This window comes from Anser anser, assembly GCF_964211835.1.
Source record: "Anser anser genome assembly, chromosome: 2".
NCBI classification, from domain to species: domain Eukaryota; kingdom Metazoa; phylum Chordata; class Aves; order Anseriformes; family Anatidae; genus Anser; species Anser anser.
The window spans coordinates 13031344-13042973 of NC_139721.1; the positions used below are offsets into that span (position 1 = coordinate 13031344).

The 11630-nt window shown below is 40.2% G+C and overlaps 1 long non-coding RNA gene across 1 annotated transcript; it reads right to left on the reverse strand.

The window, feature by feature from the left end:
• Positions 1–349: 349 nt before the first annotated feature.
• LOC310895573 lies at positions 350–3580 on the reverse strand. Its single transcript, XR_014580773.1, has 2 exons — positions 3216–3580; positions 350–1493 (listed from the first exon to the last, which is right to left on the reverse strand). It is a non-coding gene; the product is annotated as an uncharacterized lncRNA (long non-coding RNA).
• Between the last annotated feature and the right edge of the window lie 8050 nt (positions 3581–11630).

Consider the following 11630-nt stretch of genomic DNA (forward strand, 5'->3'; position numbering starts at 1 on the left):
GAAACATTTTTCCAGTAAAAATGACAAATTGTCATTTTGAAATTTTTAGGGAGGGGAGCATTAAAAGGATTTAATTACCTTTCCTTTTAATTAAAAAAATAAAAAAGTCTGATTTTGATTTCAAGATTACATTTTAAGTCCTGTTTTCAGCTTCCAATGATTTTTGTAAAATTAATAATGGACGCTAATTAGAGAAATAATATCCAGATAAAAATTAAAACATATCCCACTGGTATCTAAACAAATCAAACAAATCATGAGGATTGTCACAAAGTTACTTGTTCTTTTACCAAAGAAATGAATTAGTCAGAATTTCTTTTAAATTATGACACAGGATGGGAAAAACATCAAGAATTTAATTATTTATTTTTTTTCTGGGATGGAAGAATCATCCCCACCTGGCCACATCTTCCTCCTGATACTTGCAAGTCACATCAGTTCCTATGGTTCCCATTTTTTGGTGGCACACCATGCTTCTCTCCCCTATCCTGCTTTAGAGAGGAGTAAGGCTGCCATGCTGCCACTGCAAGTCCTGCCAGCACTGCTGGCTGAACTTCCAGGAAGTGTCTCTTTCCCTCAGAAAATCCATGTGTTTCATCGTAATTGCCTTGGGGACATTCCCTCCTGGCAAGACCTCAGGTTATTTGCTCCAACTGTCTCGTTAATACTGTAAATTCAAATTCAGAGTTATTAGTGGGGCTCTGCAGCTCATGTTAATCACATATGTGCCTGGCTTTTAAGTGTCTCACCAGCTCCGCCAGGATATCACTGCTGTTGTCCGTCTGCCCAGGGAATGGCTGAGCATGGGATGCCTAACTCAGGAAAAGATGCTGCTCTGTCCTCTGTATCCATCAGCAAGATGAAGTCCCCCACGTTACTAGCTTTGGATTCAATCGGATGTTTTGGTTCTGGCTTGGTTTCCCTAAATGGGGATGTTCCGGGGAAGTAGAGTGGTTTCAAATTCAGGCTTCTGATTTTGTAGTCGCAGAAGAGGCAGATTCAACCATCGTTCACCAAATGTATGTGAGGGCAATAGGAGACATCAGGGCTTTTAATGGTCAGGTAATGGAGTATTGTTGACATTGCTCAGCCAAGGGAGATATAAACTCTCCGTGGAGTGCTGATACAGTCCCACCTACAACACAGGTCCAAACGTCATAGGGTGAGTGCCATGCTAAGGAACAATTTTTGAGAAATACAATAAAATGGCTTAGTTATTGTAAAAGGGACTGCTAATCTGAAAGAAAGGGATCCAGAGGATGACTCAGCCATAGCTTTCCTGTAAGACACTGCATCCTTCCTCAGAGACGCTCCAAACTGAGCTGAAGAGGGATCTGAGGAAGATGACTAAGTTTTCCATTGTCTTAGCAGGGAGTCAGTCAGAGGCGGACTGGGTCTTCAAAGGTCTCTTCCAACTTGAATTTTTCTGTGATTTTGTGTATGCACTGCAACACGAGACAGGCAGTGCAAGGAACAGTGGTGGGTCAGAAGCCCTGAAAGAGAGAAGACTGGAGTAAGACATATGAAAATCAAGTCATGTCCTTAAGCATGTTAGCAAAGCCTCAGTGACCAGTGATGTAACCAAATGGTTAAGCCCATACTGACCCGGGCTCACAATACAAAAGAATTTTTTAGTTACAAAAATATATATATATATATACACATATATTTTATATATATATATATATAATGTAGTATATAATATATATAATATTATATATGATCCTAATCTCCCAGAAACAGAATTTACTTCCTTGATATCAATGACTGTCTGGAAGATTTTAAAACTGACATCAGGCTATCAGCCTGAGGAGCTTATTCATAGATTGCAGTGCCTAAAAGGACTGCCTTAATCTTCTCATTTGATTCCTTCCTAACATATAATATTACTTGCAGTCATTCTTGTTGTGACAATAGCATATCTTTTGGAAAAAGCTTTTACCGAGCATCAGTCACAGAGGTTAAATGGAAGGAACACAAATGTTCCTTGAGGTAGAGGTAACAGAGACTGCTGAAGTCCCTGACAAAAGCGCCAATCATTAAGGTAGTGGCTAAGAATAAGTAAGCTACATGGGATGAAAGGATTTCTGTTGGACTGACTGCAACTGTGGGAGCAGAGAGGTGTGAGAGAGAAGGCCAGGAAAAATCCAGAGAAGCAAAATACTAAATTTGGAAAAAATCAAGCAACAAGCTTCTGGCACATTTGGATTTCCCAGCAAGGAAACCACCTCCTGCTTGCTCTTATTTTTTGTGGGGCAAGGAGACCTGGCACACACTTCTCACAAATAAATAGGATTGCACAAAGACTCTGCATGAATCTATCTGCTTCCCTTCCCAACAGAAATACAACAGCAAAACCCTGAGTAACTGCTAACCATCGAAACCAGAAGGAGCATGGGATTTCCAGCATCAGAAATTTATGGTTTCTTTGCAGCATTCAAAGAATAACTAGTGTGTGTTCTTCTGCCAGAACAGCTTGTGTGACATAAAACTGCTCTTCAGAAGCACACAGAAGTCGTGGAGAACACACATAATTTTCTACCTGTGGGTAGATATGTTCACAATGAAGAACTGTAACATGCTACACAAGCTGGACCCAAGTAACTACCCATATGTGCTACTGCTAGAGTGGAAGCTGCTGGTGAGTGGCAAGCTCAGTGTGCAGCAAGGATGAGAAAGCTGCCCAGGAGCTTGCAAAGAAAAGACCTGTGATCCCTAATGCCTGACTTGATGTTACCATATCCAGAAGATACAGGGGTGAACTCCAGGTCTGCTGTAGCAGATATCCTGTTTGTCCTGTGGCATGTGTCACCTGTCTGTGCTGAGAAGGAGCTTCTGCAGATCTCTCTCTGGCCATCAATTCAGATTTAAAGCAATTCACATATTGTTCTTGATTTATGTCAGTAATGTCTAACACCTCATTCTCCATGTCATGCTTCTAGCAGAAAGAAAAGAGCAGCTGAAGCAGGAGATGCTTGTAGTACATCACTAGAGAGTCCCCCCAGCTACTTACAGCAGGTGTCTCTCTTGAGAAAGGATTTATTATTTATTCCTAATTACAATAAGATGTCTATCAGTGCTTGCTTCCTAGTAAGTTGTTGGGTTTTTGTTTGTTTTTTTTTTTGGCCATTCATATCCTGTTACCACTTTCCTATGGGTGGTTGGCATTGACTTCTGCCATGGATGGGCAGGCACTAGGGAGACAACACTCTTACTGTCCAGAAGTCCTGGTAAGCTGTGATGGGTGGATAACAGCATCATCGGCTCTGGTTCCAAGCAAAACTCTGCTTCATCATGCAGCTGGTCCAGACTGGTTTAATGCAGTTAAAATTCAGATGCCTGCAGTATGTCTACAGCTCATGGTTGAGTGAGATCTGTAATTAAAAACAGGAGACACAAATCACAAAAGTACTGAAACATAAGTTCCCTACTGGTTTCAGTGGGACTGATACCTAAATATTTCTGCTGATAAGCCTTCAGCCTTGGCTAATCTCTGTCTCATGAAAGATTGTAAAGAAGTTGACACTATCTTTCACTGTGTGAATGCTGAACACGTAGCACAACAGGACTTTCATGGTTGCATGGGGGTTTGGCTCTCTAACCATACAAACATACCAGTAGTTTTATTGTTCAGAGTGTGATATGATTTCCAGGAGGATGGAGCTGAACTAAGCCGTGACTAGAACTGAAGCAGAAACAATATGAATAAAGCTGTAATCAGCAGTAACTTTCCTGCACCTACACGTCTGCAATGCCTTCGTCTTCCAAGAAAGGAGAAGTTTTCCATGCTTTTACTTCAAAACATGTGTTTAGACAGTTTTGAATCCATTGTGGAGGAATTCAGTTGCCAAAACACACACCAAATGCTATCCTAGGTGCCTTGCTTATCAAGACATCTGCACAAGGTAGATGGGACAGGATCTAGGGGAAACTTGCACCCTCACAGACCAGCACCTGGCTAGGAAACCCTGAGAAGCCTAAAACAGCACCTGGTATGAATGTTTATGCAATTCAGCCAAGCTCAAAATGTCTCTCTCTTTTTTTTTTTATTTTTTCCTTTTTTTTTTTTTTTCCCTGAACAAAAGAATTATCATTTAACCCTGGAAGGCAGCTAAGCACAACACACTTACTCACTCCCCCACAGTGGGATGGGGGAGAGAATTTGGAAAGGTAAAAGAGCAAACTCATGAGTTAAGGACAGTTTACCAGGCAAAGCAAAAGCCACACACACAGGAAAAGCAAAGCAAAGCAAGGAATTCCTTTGCCCTGTCCCACCAGCAGGCAGGTGCCAGCCACCCCCAGGACAACAGGGCTCACCACGTAGCGGTGCCTTGGGAAGACAAATGCCACTGCTCCCACCACCCCCCTGCCTTCTTCTTTCCCCCAGCAGCCATTGTTGAGCATCCACATGGTGTGGGATGTCCCTTTGGCCATTTGGGGCCAGCTGTCCTGGCTGTGTCCCCTCCAGCTTCTGGGGCACCCCCAGCCCCTCGCTGGCAGGGCAGCACGAGGAGCTGGGAAGTCCTTGGCTCTGTGTGAGCGTTGCTCTGCAACATCTGAAACATTTGTGTGCTGGCACCACTATTTTCATCACAAATCCCAAACTTATCATATGAGCCTGCATGAGTAAAATTATCTCTATCCCAGCCAAATCCAGGACAAAAAGTTATCCTGATGGAGGCTGCCTGCAAACTGCACATCAGCCAGCAGATTGCACTGGTTATCTGAAGGTCTACCAGCAGGGTTCAGTGGTGGGGACATTGCCTTGAGGACACACCTCTGGCTGCAGGAGGAGTATGAGGTGGGGTCACTTAGGGAGTGTCCTTCTTAACTCGAGGGACCTGAATGAAAAGTTTTGCGTCTGAAGGAATCAGTCATCCCCTAGACACAGGGCAGCCTTCATTGGAAATAAGCCCTCTCCCAGACAGCAGCAGGAGGGAGACGCTCAGCGTGTCATAGGCAGGGTGGGGGATCACAGCTCATCCGTGTCTGCCCCGGTTTCCCCAGCGCATGGTTGAGTCAGGGAAGCTCTGCTGTCAGAGAAAGTGATGAGTGATATGACAGAGTGAAAATTCCTCTGTTTACATCATTGCTTTCTGCACACCCACTTTATTTCCTCATTTTTAGCAAAGTGCATAATAAAAGCTATTGTGAAATACTGTTCCGCCTTTCACCATCTGATGAGTTAATAGTAATACCGATTAAATTCAGCATGCAAGACAGCCAAGTTGCATGCGTCTCCCACTGTCTGATTCCCTTTAAGAACCGCTACATCACTTTTAAGTCATTTCCTTTCCCAGATGAGGCAGTTACACTAATATCAAAGAGTTTGATCTAAACTAAACAGTTTTACAATAAACCAGACAGCCTCATTTTTGATTATCATTAGCCTTTAACCTCAGAGGGACTTCTTCAGACAGGAGCTGCAACTTGTTACCAGATGTCAAAAATGTTCGTCATCAAAACCTCAAGTGACAACTTGTGACTAAGCAGCATGGGCTTTTTGATTGTACTTTAAGTGACAGAAATTTTTATTTAGTGTAGCAGTGCCCAATGTGGCAGAAAGAAAGGGAAAGGAAAGTATTTCAAAAACCATGTCACAACAGGCTCTAAGTACCCTCAACTTTATGATTTAGCCGTTGGATTTCTCCATAAACTGCTAATCTGTGGTAGGAAGGGGCAGCATTTGTGGTTTTCTCTAGAGAAAAGCAGAAGTGGTCTACATTTTATAGTACAACAGTGAATGCTGAATGTGTGACTCAACTCAGATAAAGTTCAGGAAGGAAATTTTCAACAATTCCAGTCTAGGTAAAAACACATGTCTATTGTTTAATTTCTGCAGACAGGGCAGACCAGGTAAGATGACTTTACTTTGGGCAGAGGGAGAGATTTAGGAGAAGCAAATGTAATTCTCTGCAAATTCTTTATGCAGCTTAATATATTGCATGTGACAATGAAACCACAAAGCTAAAATCTGCTATCATGGAAAGCTGTAGCTGATTTTATACCTGTTGTCTAAAAAGGAGATGAAAGCAATCCCAAGGGAAAACCTGGAGCTGACCTTAGCAAGGTATATGTTTCCATGGTTGTAATCCTAGGATGCAGTAATCTGGTTCTAATACTAAGTATTATCAACAGTTACCAGAACCATAGTCAAGCCTCCTACACCAAATCATCATATAACCCACAGACAGCCATGTGAAAAATCTTGTTCCTTTAGGAGACAGTTATTGCTGTCTTTCTTTTAGGACAATGCCAGAACTCACAGATTTATTCTGTATAAATGAGAAATTCCACCCCTCGTTAAACAGATATGGGCTATAGAAGATAATTAGCCACTTCTTATGGTTTATCCAACCCACAAAATTTGGGTCAGCTAACGCTCACCACCCATATTAATTGCCCAGAACAGACTGACTGGTTTTGTACCAAATATTGTCTCACCAGAACTTAATATCCCCACCATAGCATGAAAAGAAGCAGAAACCTGAGAAGAAGAGAAAATTAGAATGGTGGGAAGAAAAACAGTTTCTTAACTATGCAGTGGACTCTGTCTAATGAATCTCCTTTGAAAACCACCCTTAGTAATAAATTAGGTTGTAATATATTGCAGATGGATCAACAGTGGCACACATAGCCTTATGTATCTGCCACAGGTGTTTGATTTTGCATTTGACAGCAGGTCAAAGAGTAACCATGCAGGGAATAATACTGCTATAGAGAGCTGTCTTCAGAGGGACAATTCTCTTTGGTACCAGCTTTCAGGATTAAAAACTTGTTGCTCTAGATTGGAAGGAAAACTAACGCTCTGATTCGTTCTGTGAGAAAGAATTATATTTCTGTGACTGGTTTAGGATTGAAAATATTTTTTTTTAAGTGAAATTTAGATTTCTTTCTGCATACATCTGACAAGTGTTTAGAAATCTTCTTCTAGACATAAACTTTGTTGGAATTCAGTAACTTTAAGAAAATATTTTACTTTGACAGAATAACACTTGCTGACTTTCATTTAAAACTTTGTGACTAGAAGTGACCAGTTCTTGTGAGGTCTTTTATAAATGATTTTTTTCCCATTGCCTTATGCATTAGATGGTCTCCTTACCATTGGATGGTTTCATAACATGAAATCTTTGGATGTCTTCAGCATCAATTGTGAAAATATGTTCAGGTTGTTTTTTTTTTTTTTTCAGACCTACAAATCAACAAGCCAAACAAAAAAGTACTATAACACGTGGGAGAATGTTCTGTTCTACCAAAATGGACTAAAAATCTATAGAAGGGAAAAAACAAACAAACAAAAGCAGTGACAACAACAAAAAACATACTTAAGGATGTTAGAGAAATATTCACTGAACCCTATACAATTTGTCTAGACTCCTGATGTTGTCAGTACCACAGTTTTCTACAGCTTCTCAAGGAGGACTAGGAAGGATTAGCCATTTCCTGAGTTCCAGCCGTGCTTCTAACAGTAAACATCCTATATGTGTTTTGAGTCATTTAGCCTCATTGTCCCTCCATGTTTCTGACTCTTGATTAAAAGAGACAACAGCAACATGCTCAGGAATATCCAGGGACAATAACTGTAAAATGTAATAAATAGTATCTGTGTATCAGTCATATCTGTGCTCAGAAAATTGAAATATAAACGCTGGAAACTGGTATTAACTTGTGGTATGTATAATCAGAGAATCACAGAAGTGAAGGAGTTGGAAGGGACCTTCAGTGATCATTGGGTCCAACCCCCCTGCCAAAGCAGGTTCCCTAGAGAAAGTTGCCCAAGTAGGCATTCAGACAGGTCTTGAATATCTCCAGGGAAGATGGTTTATGGATAATGGTTTATGCTCTATCCCTATCAGCCTTGACTGTTCACTTTTGGAGCTAGGGTACTTACATGGCTGGACCTGAAGTCTAAACCAGTATAGGAACTCTTTCATTCTTACAGGGATTATTCCTGAATTTCTACAGATGCTGTTCACTATGATCTTGGAGTTAAAACGTGTGTAGGACAGCCTTTACTTGGCATTAGTTATAAGACTTGAAATCAGTTTCTCCTGCATTCCAGCTGATGCTGCAGATAGGGACATGCTGGAGCTGTTATGGTCTCCATCATTTGGCAGCAGCCTGGACAGTCTCTTTTAGCCAAAATCTTGCAGAGCTTTTTGTGGGACAGCAGAGCATTTCTGTTTCTGACTCTGATCAGATGTTATATTTTTAATTGGATTTCTACAGTTATGGTCTAATGACAAATGTGTATGCTGTGCATTATGCCCTCTCATGACTTAAAACCGGGAAAGCTGCAGCAAAGAGGCTCTGTTAATAATAAACAGTATTAAATGTCAGCCAGATGAAACCGAAGAATGGGAAAAGAATAGTATGATGCAGGGAGGTTTTCTTTCCACTTACTTTTTTTTTTTTCTCCACTGTATTTAGAGGACTTTCATACTTTCGCTGCCTTGAGGAATATTTCTATACATAGAAATTTACTTATATGAAATAGAAGTTCACAACTCTTCCTAATGGTCTAAGTATTAGTAGTATCAAAACAATGTTTTGGTATCTCCTTCTCACCAACTTGCCCTGCTGTAGTAGTGTTCCTGTGTTCAGGCATGTTTCTTTTTTTATTTCATTTTTTTTCCTTTTTTCTCAACAGATTTTTGCTACATGTTGAAAATAGGCTTCCACTTTATCCCATATTTTGCCATGAGAGGCTAATTTTTCTGCAAACAAGGAAGAATGTTTTATTGTTCTGGCATTTTGTCTCCTTGGATATGGTTTGGAAACCAAATAAGACATTGAAAACATGCTTCAGCAGAACAGAAACCCAAGAATCTTCATTTTTGTTTATTTTATTTAATTATTGCAAGACTCGTAGCAAAGCTAACACCTCATGGCTTCAATGGAAGGTCTTCAGCAAAACTGAAGAGTAAGATGGACAAACACTATACAATGCTACCGTTACAGATCAGACCCTGCAATGGTCCTACTTATTCTATGGAATTCTTTCTCTTTCTTAACTCTGTTGCCCTTTAAAAGGACAAGACTATTCTGTAATTCTGTGCTAAACATTAAGATACATTAAAATTAGAAACTGGTTCAATAGGTATGAGAAATTACAAAGGCTGCTTAGCTTACACCAAAAATTTTGCCTCCAGTTGCCCATAGCAAATAAAATTACTTTCAAATGTTATGCACTCAGACTCTGCAGATTTTTATGGCAAGAACCAGAAGAATAGAATTGAGACATCCAAGATGTAGGTCAGGGGTTCCAGGAAATTCTGTGGGGTTTATGTAAAAATGTAAAACAACAACAACAACAAAAGTCTGTGAGCAAAGGAAGTTGTAAACTGCTATTAAATTTGAACTTGAGGTTTTAAAAATATTTAACCCTATGGTTCTTAGGGAAGATTAATGGTTATTTCAGGGATTTTATAGAAACAAGTAGTCTGGCTGTCCTGTCAGCATATGTCTCATTAGCACAGAGCCAAAACTGAGGTAATTATTTTTGTGTACACAGCTAACAGAGAGGATTACACCGGCAACTCACATCACCTCAGAAACCACAGGACCCATCATCATGAGCTTTATAACTAAGGTCTTGTCTAAATGGAAGGCATTTTCTCTACAGAACCCTTCTCAATGTTCCAGGACATTATGAAAAGAAGTGTACTAAAGTATTCAGATTTCTGTAATACTATTCCAAAAAGTAAACAGGACTGAGAAATTCATTACAAGATTTAAGCACTAAAATTCTCAGGAAACAGTTTATTACTTTAAGGACAAATGTCATTGACATGAGACAAAGGAACACTTGAGTATCAGCAACAGCATTTATAAAGATGAGCTCTCCCATTAATGGAGCCAGAACAAACCCTCTATTTTTGCATTTGTCAATCTCCATGCATGCACACAAACACAGAGAAAGATGCATAATGGGGGAAATAGTATTGCAGTGGGGACCTTGGTCACAAGTGTCCCACAGAAGCAGCGTCCACTTTATTGCTCTGTAAATGGCTAGTACCAAAATTCTTTCAGTTATCATGCTATACAACCATGTAACTGAAAAGATAACAGAGCCTTCCACAGACATCAAAAAAATAGTAACTTGGATTTCTTAATAGTCTGAGAGGACAGAATTTGTATTGTGGATCCACAGAGGGGAAATTAACCAAAACAAAGCCACTTGTCCTCTTTTTCCTTTAAAAAAAATAATAAAAATTAGAAATAAAATCACCAGCAAAAGAAAGCAAAGAAACCAAGACATGGAGTGTTCCAAGTCATCAATGGTTACTATTTATGATTTTCATTTTTCACAGAATCCCAGGATGGCTGAAGTTAGAAGGGCCCTTTGGGGTCCATCTGGTCCCACCCCAGCTCCAGCAGGGACACCCAGAGCAGGGTGCCCAGGGCCACATCCAGGCAGCCCTACAAGATAGAGCTCCAGCCCTGAGAAGCCAATGGCAAAATTTCTGATGCCACAGAGCAAGAGTTCATACAAGGCTCTGGTGGCTCAAAAATAGATGTCAACAGACAAATGCGTTTTATTTCCGTATTCTAAACATGGGTTAAACAGAATGTCACCAGTAGGTAATAACTGTGTTCTGAAGTGATGATTTAACTGAATTGCTGGCATTCATATCACACTTTGGAGAATCTGTATTTGTCAAGAACAGCATATAGAAAAGTGTTACAAACATCACCATCCCTTATATTGAAGAAGCCAGTCATCTGGTTTTGAACATCCTGAAGGTGGGTATCCAACCAGATTTTGATGGTCCAGTCCATTTCTGGTATATTGTCGTACTATTTCTATTCCCTTTCAGATAAGCAGTTTATGTACAAGGAAACACTTGTGAATCCATCAGCCTGTTTTGGAGAAGTTATTCAACTCCAACCTCCAACAAAGTGAAGTTCATGGCACTAAGCCAAACAGTGATTTATTAACTCCTGTCTATCAGCAATGTATTTGAACTGCTTGAGACTGCCTGGATAAATATTTTGCCCCTGCTCTTTGCCTGAACTCAGACTACATTACTGGCACCATTCATGGGATGAATCTCATGGCATTTTCTCCTATGTCTGCCACGCATTTTCTGTGTTCAGGCAACACTTGAAGCTTCTGGCCTCTCTGGACTTCATGTCTGATCTACATATACTCCTTGAACTACTGTCCTGTACTTTGAGGTGTGTTTCCGAAGCACCTGGTCTCATTCACCTTCCAAGCTTTGTCATTGTCCCCCAGACCCTTATTGTTCCTTAAAGCACAACAATACCTAGCAATTTTTAACCATAAATACTGAGGACACATTTACCTTATATGTTAGTGGGCAAATGTCCCAGACCTTCCTAGATTCTTACTCTACCATCTCACTATCACTTTATAAATCCTTCTGACTGTCACCATCTTTATCTAACTCTCCATTGTAGGTAATTTCTGATTTACTCCCCTGGTCATAGCTGGTTCCATACATTTTGCCAATGGATGCTTTCCTCTGATGAAAGCAATCCTGAGAATCTCTTGCTCCAAGTACACCATTGTTTTCTCAGATCAAAATTGGCAAATTAAACTATATGTTTCCATTCTATAACGTTATTATTTTTATAGTAGCCTCTTCAAATCTCTTTAAATGATA